We start from the raw sequence: 10,239 nt of genomic DNA, 5'->3' as shown, positions 1-10,239 counted from the left end.
CGCACTCACACACACAAACTAATACCTTCTTGCAAAAAAGACCATTGATTTCACAGGTTATTTCATTTGGATGTATTTTTTTTGCCTTTACCGATGACTGACTTCCTTTTTGTCAGACTTTAGACTGTTGTACGGTCACATTGGATTTGAAAGAAACATCCTTTCTTCCATACATCCACGCTGCCTGAAAGACGACAGCTTCCTGAATCCAACGATACCAGATATGTGCACATCGGACCTCCGCTTCAAAAGATACGGCCAGGTAAGCTTTGGCAAATCAGATCGCATATGCTAATGAGGGTGGAATTAATGAGGGTGAGAACTCGTTTTTATCTATATATACCTAGTTGCAATTAACCCCAGACTAGCCCCTAACCCTAACCATAAATCTGCTAACCATAGCCTCACTAACCCCTAGCCCTGACGTAAATTTTCTAAATTTCATATTTATTTTGAACCATTAGCGGTCCTCCCCGGATTCATACAGCCCTCCATCGGGTACCCTGGGTCTACAATTTGATTAATTAATTTACTAAGAGAACAAATCATGTGGTTTAAAAATCTTTTAAACATAACACATGTTATTAAAAATAAATGGAACATAATTCATGTGGTTAAAAATTATTTGAGGCCATTGAATGGTTATATCGGTTTTATGAGGGATCAAAAGGTCATACTCATAATCAGATGTAGAAATGAGAGGGGATGTGTGCTTGTGAACTTGGCCTGGCTTGGATTGGTCTTTAGTGGTCAGTGGATGGATGGACCGAGCATAACCAGGTTCAGACCTTAGATTTGAACCTTGGACGTTTCACTCCCCTAACCACACTACAGCTAAACCTTTGTCTGTGCATCACTCATGTCTGCCTTTCGTATGTGCAGTTCCTGTCTCATGACCGACTCCCTATGGTTTATTCACTGGTATTAAGATTTTGATGTTACATTATTGTTCAATAGTTCTGTACATTTAAATTATGAAGACATGACTTTAATTATCAATTATGTGTGATTTTTCAAGATGAGTTTTATGTTTGATCATTGCTGAAAATAGATTTCAATTGTGAAGGTTGATTTCAATTATGTGTTATATGTGTTAATTAAGTTAGAAATACCCTTGGAATTTCAATAATGTTTTTTTTTTTAATCTATATTTCATAATTACTTTACATAAAGATACATTTGAGAACATCTACTCTTGCCTGAACATCTATTTTATATTCTGTTTTTTTAGATACTACAAAAATACTACATTTGAAAAAGGATTCTTGAAAGTGCAGTACCTTTGTGTGACCACAAGATGTAGGTGTCACATCACCTATGAACCTACCCTATGTTAAAATCAATTACACACTTGTAAAGGTAAGGTTGTAAATATATATATTTGTATGATCCTGTGACACAACACACACACACACACACACACACACACAAACAAACAACACCTCAACTAAACTTACCAGTCACACACACCCTGGGCGACACAGACCTAAGTCGTATACCCCTGGATTAAAATAAAATGATAAATCATTCACATTTAAATCATCATCAAACTTACATATACACTGTACACAAAGACGTACATGTTTGTTGCACACAATAACCTAGAGCCGCACTGAAAAAAAAATCACATACTCCTTGCTAAGAATACAATTATACATATTTTAATAAGCAATAATCATTCTCATTGTATACATAGAGGTGCAACCATGTTTGTCATAAAAAAGTGACACAGTCGAGCACAGACACAGTCACACAAAACTCAAAAGATGTTCTCTCTAATACAGTTGTATGATCGTGTCTTGTCTAATCCTGGTTGTCATCCCTTATCCTGTCTAACCCCAAGTTACCCACACAGAACGTCGCCCTCTTGTGGAGAACCCCGTCACTGCCTTGCGATTCTATGCTCCGGCATTTGATCCGAGCGCTTTCCAACAAACACACACACAAACACACACAGCACCTCAACTGATCTTACCAGTCACACACACCTGTGTCTACCCATCTATCTTCTCCAGGAAATAACCCTTGGCTTCTCAGTCGCCCTCTCCTGGATAAAACTGTGAATAGCCATGTGTTCGAAATTGCTAAGGATTCCAACATTTTAGCAGAAAATAACACTCCAGAGGGAGCTCTTGAGCGGCTGACTTTATTCAAAGACATCTTTCAAGTCTAACTTCTAATGATGCACTCTCTCTCTCTCACAAACACACACACACAAACACACACTCCTGTGCACACTCACACACACACACACACACACACACACAAACTGTCTGGAAAACTGTTTTTATACAGGCTTGTAATACCTTCTTGCTAAAATGACCATTGATTTCACAGGTTATTTCATTTGGATGTATTTTTTTTTTGCCTTTACCGATGACTGACTTCCTTTTTGTCACACTTTAGACTGTTGTACGGTCACATTGGATTTGAAAGCAACATCCTTTTCTTCCATACATCCACGCTACCTGAAAGACGACAGCTTCCTGAATCCAACGATACCAGTTATGTGAACATCTGACCTCCGCTTCAAAAGATACGGCCAGGTAAACTTTGGCCAATCAGATCGCATATGCTAATGAGGGTGGAATTAATGAGGGTGAAACTCGTTTTTATCTATATACCCTAGTTGCAATTAACCCCAGACTAGCCCCTAACCCTAACCATAAACTGCTAGCCCTAACCCACTAACCCCTGACCACAAAAACTTTAAACATGCTAGCCCTAGGCTCAATAAATCTTCATTAACGCAAAAACTTCATCAAATTCTGTACAGAAAAAACATAAAACTAATCTCTATCTATCTATCTATCTATCTAACAACATATCTATATCTATCTATCTATCTATCTATCTATCTATCTATCTATCTATCTATCTATCTATCACCACACAGCACCTAACACTTAACATAACCTTTGAAGGGAACGATATGTTCTTCCTTTACATGTTCAATAGTCTAAATTGCTCAAGCCTACCTGCTGTTTTCTCTCAAATTGTTTAAGTCTGACTTCTAATGATACCTTCTCTCTCTCGCTCTCTCTCTCTCTCTCTCTCTCTCCCCCTCTCTTTCTCTCTCTCACACACACACACACACACACACACACACACACACACACACATGCCTGTGCACTCTCACACACACCTATGCACACTCACATGCACACACACACACCCACACGCCTGTGCACTCTCACACACACCTGTGCACACACACACACACACACAAACACACACACACGTCTGTGCACTCTCACACACACCTGTGCACACTCACTCACATGCACACACACACAAACACACACACACACGTCTGTGCACTCACTCACACACTCACAACACACACACACACACACACACACACACACAAATGCCTGTGCACTCTCACACACACACTGTGCACAATCACACACACGTACTCACACACACAAACTAATACCTTCTTCCTAAAAGACTATTGATTTCACAGGTTATTTCATTTGGATGTATTTTTGCCTTTGCCGATGACTGACTTCCTTTTTGTCACACTTTAGACTGTTGTAAGGTCACATTGGATTTGAAAGCAACATCCTTTCTTCCATACATCCGCGCTACCTGAAAGACGACAGCTTCCTGAATCCAACGATACCAGTTATGTGCACATCGGACCTCCGCTTCAAAAGATATGGCCAGGTAAGCTTTGGCCAATCAGATCGCATATGCTAATGAGGGTGGAATTAATGAGGGTGAAACTCGTTTTTATCTATATACCTAGTTGCAATTAACCCCAGACTAGCCCCTAACCCTAACCATAAACTGCTAGCCCTAGCCTCACTAACCACTAGACTTAACCCACTAACCCAGCCCTGACCCACAAACTTTAAACATTCATTAACGCAAAACTTCATCAAATTCTGTACAGAAATAACATCAAACTAATCTCTATCTATCTATCTATCTATCTATCTATCTATCTATCTATCTATCTATCTATCTATCTATCTATCTATCTATCTATCTATCTATCTATCTATCACCCACACCACCTAACACTTAACACAACCTTTGAGGGGAACAATATGTGTAAGTGACCACTAGAGGTCGCTAGAGGTAATACATTCACATTCAGGTCATTTATGTGATTGGGTTTGAGGCTGTGAGCCCAGAAACCTGTATTGTCGATCAGCAGTTACACTTGTCAGATTTCTCTCATGTCAGAAGCTCAGTGACATATGTATTATATAATTCCCTTTTTTTCACATTGTTTGTTAAGCTGCTTTGTCTTATGTCTATACATTTGTGCGCTGTTTAGCACAGATACCATCAAGCTAGCGGCTAACTCAGGAAGCAGCAAGTTTAAAATTTGCACCCTTGGTGAGCGGAGCGAGGTGTGTATTTATTTTTGGTTCCATGTTTAAAAGACCGAAATCTTTAATGATGTAAAATGTCTACATTGACTGTTTCTGGAAATTGTTTTGTTGTGCCACTTGTACCAGGAAAGGTTAAAGTGTTAACTGAGCAAATTATTGTTTATGTGTTGTTATTTTAAATGGCTTTAAAGGTAATTTAATGTGCATTGCATATATACAAATGCATGATGATGCACTGTAAAAGGTGTAAAGGATTTAATTATACATTTTTGTTATGCCAAAGGCATATTAACCAGCTATTTGTGTGTTTTTACTTTTAGTTTTCACGGTGCTTATGCTCGTTCCAGAAGAATAAAAAATGATTGCAGCTCTTAGAGACTCTCTGCCTCATATTAAGGAAGCCAAGGGCTGCGACAATATGTTCTTCCTTTACATGTTCAATAGTCTAAATTGCTCAAGCCTACCTGCTGTTTTTTATCTCAAATTGTTTAAGTTTGACTTCTAATGATGCACTCTCTCACTCTTTCAATCTCTCTCTCTCTCTCTCTCTCTCTCTCACACACACACACACCCACACACACAAGCCTGTGCACTCTCACACACACACATGTGCACAATCACACACACACACTCACACACACACAAACTAATACCTTCTTGCTAAAAAGACCATTGATTTCACAGGTTATTTCATTTGGATGTATTTTTTGCCTTTACCGATGACTGACTTCCTTTTTGTCAGACTTTAGACTGTTGTACGGTCACATTGGATTTGAAAGAAACATCCTTTCTTCCATACATCCACGCTGCCTGAAAGACGACAGCTTCCTGAATCCAACGATACCAGATATGTGCACATCGGACCTCCACTTCAAAAGATACGGCCAGGTAAGCTTTGGCCAATCAGATCGCATATGCTAATGAGGGTGGAATTAATGAGGGTGAAACTCGTTTTTATCTATATACCTAGTTGCAATTAACCCCAGACTAGCCCCTAACCCTAACCATAAATCTGCTAACCATAGCCTCACTAACCCCTAGCCCTGACGTAAATTTTCTAAATTTCATATTTATTTTGAACCATTAGCGGTCCTCCCCGGATTCATACAGCCCTCCATCGGGTACCCTGGGTCTACAATTTGATTAATTTACTAAGAGACACAAATTCATGTGGTTTAAAAATCTTTTAAACATAACTCATGTTATTAAAAATCATTGGAACATAATTCATGTGGTTAAAAAGTTATTTGAGGCCATTGAATGGTTATATCGGTTTTCTGAGGGATCAAAAGGTCATACTCATAATCAGATGTAGAAATGAGAGGGGATGTGTGCTTGTGAACTTGGCCTGGCTTGGATTGGTCTTTAGTGGTCAGTGGATGGATGGACCGAGCATAACCAGGTTCAGACCTTAGATTTGAACCTTGGACGTTTCACTCCCCTAACCACACTACAGCTAAACCTTTGTCGGTGCATCACTCATGCTCTGCCTTTCGTATGTGCAGTTCCTGTCTCATGGCCGACTCCCTATGGTTTATTCACTGGTATTAAGATTTTGATGTTACATTATTGTTCAATAGTTCTGTACATTTAAATTATGAAGACATGACTTTAATTATCAATTATGTGTGATTTTTTTTCAGATGAGTTTTATGTTTGATCATTGCTGAAAATAGATTTCAATTGTGAAGGTTGATTTCAATTATGTGTTATATGTGTTAATTAAGTTAGAAATACCCTTGGAATTTCAATAATGTTTTTTTTTATCTATATTTCATAATTACTTTACATAAAGATACATTTGAGAACATCTACTCTTGCCTGAACATCTATTTTATATTCTGTTTTTTTAGATACTACAAAAATACTACATTTGAAAAAGGATTCTTGAAAGTGCAGTACCTTTGTGTGACCACAAGATGTAGGTGTCACATAACCTATGAACCTACCCTATGTTAAAATCATACACACTTGTAAAGGTAAGGTTGTAAATATATATATTTGTATGATCCTGTGACACAACACACACACACACACACACACACACACACACACACACACAAACAACACCTCAACTAAACTTACCAGTCACACACACCTGGGCGACACAGACCTAAGTCGTATACCCCTGGATTAAAATAAAATGATAAATCATTCACATTTAAATCATCATCAAACTTACATATACACTGTACACAAAGACGTACATGTTTGTTGCACACAATCACCTAGGCCGCACTGAAAAAAAAAAAATCACATACTCCTTGCTAAGAATACAATTATACATATTTTAATAAGCAATAATCATTCTCATTGTATACATAGAGGTGCAACCATGTTCGTCATAAAAAAGTGACACAGTCGAGCACAGACACAGTCACACAAAACTCAAAAGATGTTCTCTCTAATACAGTTGTATGATCGTGTCTTGTCTAATCCTGGTTGTCATCCCTTATCCTGTCTAACCCCAAGTTACCCACACAGAACGTCGCCCTCTTGTGGAGAACCCCGTCACTGCCTTGCGATTCTATGCTCCGGCATTTGATCCGAGCGCTTTCCAACAAACACACACACAAACACAGCACCTCAACTGATCTTACCAGTCACACACACCTGTGTCTACACATCTATCTTCTCCAGGAAATAACCCTTGGCTTCTCAGTCGCCCTCTCCTGGATAAAACTGTGAATAGCCATGTGTTCGAAATTGCTAAGGATTCCAACATTTTAGCAGAAAATAACACTCCAGAGGGAGCTCTTGAGCGGCTGACTTTATTCAAAGACATCTTTCAAGTCTAACTTCTAATGATGCACTCTCTCTCTCTCACAAACACACACACACACACAAACACACACTCCTGTGCACACTCACACACACACACACACACACACACACACACACACACACACAAAAACTGTCTGGAAAACTGTTTTTATACAGGCTTGTAATACCTCCTGGCTAAAAAGACCATTGATTTCACAGGTTATTTCATTTGGATGTATTTTTTGCCTTTACCGATGACTGACTTCCTTTTTGTCACACTTTAGACTGTTGTATGGTCACATTGGATTTGAAAGCAACATCCTTTCTTCCATACATCCACGCTACCTGAAAGACGACAGCTTCCTGAATCCAACGATACCAGTTATGTGAACATCGGACCTCCGCTTCAAAAGATACGGCCAGGTAAGCTTTGGCCAATCAGATCGCATATGCTAATGAGGGTGGAATTAATGAGGGTGAAACTCGTTTTTATCTATATACCTAGTTGCAATTAACCCCAGACTAGCCCCTAAACCCTAACCATAAATTGCTAGCCCTAACCCACTAACCCCTGACCACAAAAAAACTTTAAACATGCTAGCCCTAGGCTCAATAAATCTTCATTAACGCAAAACTTCATCAAATTCTGTACAGAAAAAACATAAAACTAATCTCTATCTATCTATCTATCTATCTATCTATCTATCTATCTATCTATCTATCTATCTATCTATCTATCTATCTATCTATCTATCTATCCACACCAGCACCTAACACTTAACATAACCTTTGAAGGGAACGATATGTTCTTCCTTTACATGTTCAATAGTCTAAATTGCTCAAGCCTACCTGCTGTTTTATCTCAAATTGTTTAAGTCTGACTTCAAATGATACCTCTCTCTCTCTCTCTCTCTCTCTCTCTCTCTCTCTCCCCCTCTCTTTCTCTCTCTCACACACAAAAAAAAAAAAAAACACACACACACACATGGCTGTGCACTCTCACACACACCTATGCACACTCACATGCACACACACACACCCACACACACTCACACACACACCTGTGCACACACACACACACACACACACACACACACTGACGTCTGTGCACTCTCACACACACCTGTGCACACTCACTCACATGCACACACACACAAACACACACACGTCTGTGCACTCACTCACACACACACACACACACACACACACACACACACACACAAATGCCTCTGCACTCTCACACACACCTGTGCACACAAACAACACCTCAACTAAACTTACCAGACTAATACCTTCTTCCTAAAAGACTATTGATTTCACAGGTTATTTCATTTGGATGTATTTTTGCCTTTGCCGATGACTGACTTCCTTTTTGTCACACTTTAGACTGTTGTAAGGTCACATTGGATTTGAAAGCAACATCCTTTCTTCCATACATCCAAGCTACCTGAAAGACGACAGCTTCCTGAATCCAACGATACCAGTTATGTGCACATCGGACCTCCGCTTCAAAAGATATGGCCAGGTAAGCTTTGGCCAATCAGATCGCATATGCTAATGAGGGTGGAATTAATGAGGGTGAAACTCGTTTTTATCTATATACCTAGTTGCAATTAACCCCAGACTAGCCCCTAACCCTAACCATAAACTGCTAGCCCTAGCCTCACTAACCACTAGACTTAACCCACTAACCCAGCCCTGACCCACAAACTTTAAACATTCATTAACGCAAAACTTCATCAAATTCTGTACAGAAATAACATCAAACTAATCTCTATCTATCTATCTATCTATCTATCTATCTATCTATCTATCTATCTATCTATCTATCTATCTATCTATCTATCTATCTATCTATCCACACCAGCACCTAACACTTAACACAACCTTTGAGGGGAACAATATGTGTAAGTGACCACTAGAGGTCGCTAGAGGTAATTCATTCACATTCAGGTCATTTATGTGATTGGGTTTGAGGCTGTGAGCCCAGAAACCTGTATTGTCGATCAGCAGTTAAACTTGTCAGATTTCTCTCATGTCAGAAGCTCAGTGACATATGTATTATATAATTCCCTTTTTTCACATTGTTTTGTTAAGCTGCTTTGTCTTATGTCTACACATTTGTGTGCTGTTTAGCACAGATACCATCAAGCTAGCGGCTAACTCAGGAAGCAGCAAGTTTAAAGTTTGCACCCTTGGTGAGCGGAGCGAGGTGTGTATTTTTTTTTTTTTTGTAGTTCAGTGTTTAAAAGACCGAAATCTTTAATGATGTAAAATGTCTACATTGACTGTTTCTGGAAATTGTTTTGTTGTGCCACTTGTACCAGGAAAGGTTAAAGTGTTAACTGAGCAAATTATTGTTTATGTGTTCTTATTTTAAATGGCTTTAAAGGTAATTTAATGTGCATTGCATATATACAAATGCATGATGATGCACTGTAAAAGGTGTAAAGGATTTAATTATACATTTTTGTTATGCCAAAGGCATATTAACCAGCTATTTGTGTGTTTACTTTTAGTTTTCACGGTGCTTATGCTCGTTCCAGAAGAATAAAAAAAAAACGATTGCAGCTCTTAGAGACTCTCTGCCTCATATTAAGGAAGCCAAGGGCTGCGACAATATGTTCTCCCTTTACATGTTCAATAGTCTAAAATTGCTCAAGCCTACCTGCTGTTTTATCTCAAATTGTTTAAGTTTGACTTCTAATGATGCACTCTCTCACTCTTTCAATCTCTCTCGCTCTCTCTCTCTCACACACACACACACACACATGCCTGTGCACTCTCACACACACATGTGCACAATCACACACACGCACTCACACACACAAACTAATACCTTCTTGCAAAAAAGACCATTGATTTCACAGGTTATTTCATTTGGATGTATTTTTTGCCTTTACCGATGACTGACTTCCTTTTTGTCAGACTTTAGACTGTTGTACGGTCACATTGGATTTGAAAGAAACATCCTTTCTTCCATACATCCACGCTGCCTGAAAGACGACAGCTTCCTGAATCCAACGATACCAGATATGTGCACATCGGACCTCCGCTTCAAAAGATACGGCCAGGTAAGCTTTGGCCAATCAGATCGCATATGCTAATGAGGGTGGAATTAATGAGG

The 10,239-nt window shown here is 39.0% G+C and overlaps 1 long non-coding RNA gene across 10 annotated transcripts; it reads left to right on the top strand.

Moving 5' to 3' along the window:
* Positions 1-70: 70 nt before the first annotated feature.
* LOC109084212 lies at positions 71-10,076 on the top strand. 10 transcript variants are annotated; one of them, XR_006158890.1, is made up of 9 exons: positions 71-262; positions 2,407-2,546; positions 3,534-3,672; positions 4,297-4,367; positions 5,092-5,237; positions 7,397-7,535; positions 8,499-8,637; positions 9,249-9,324; positions 10,041-10,076. It is a non-coding gene; the product is annotated as an uncharacterized LOC109084212 (long non-coding RNA). The 10 variants fall into 10 exon arrangements; XR_006158893.1 differs by having other exon boundaries at positions 4,292-4,367; positions 9,254-9,324; XR_006158886.1 differs by having other exon boundaries at positions 72-262; positions 4,292-4,367; positions 5,099-5,237.
* Positions 10,077-10,239: the final 163 nt, after the last annotated feature.

Source organism: Cyprinus carpio, unplaced genomic scaffold (assembly GCF_018340385.1).
Source record: "Cyprinus carpio isolate SPL01 unplaced genomic scaffold, ASM1834038v1 S000000450, whole genome shotgun sequence".
Lineage (NCBI taxonomy): Eukaryota > Metazoa > Chordata > Actinopteri > Cypriniformes > Cyprinidae > Cyprinus > Cyprinus carpio.
This window is presented reverse-complemented; position numbering and strand designations above follow the sequence as displayed.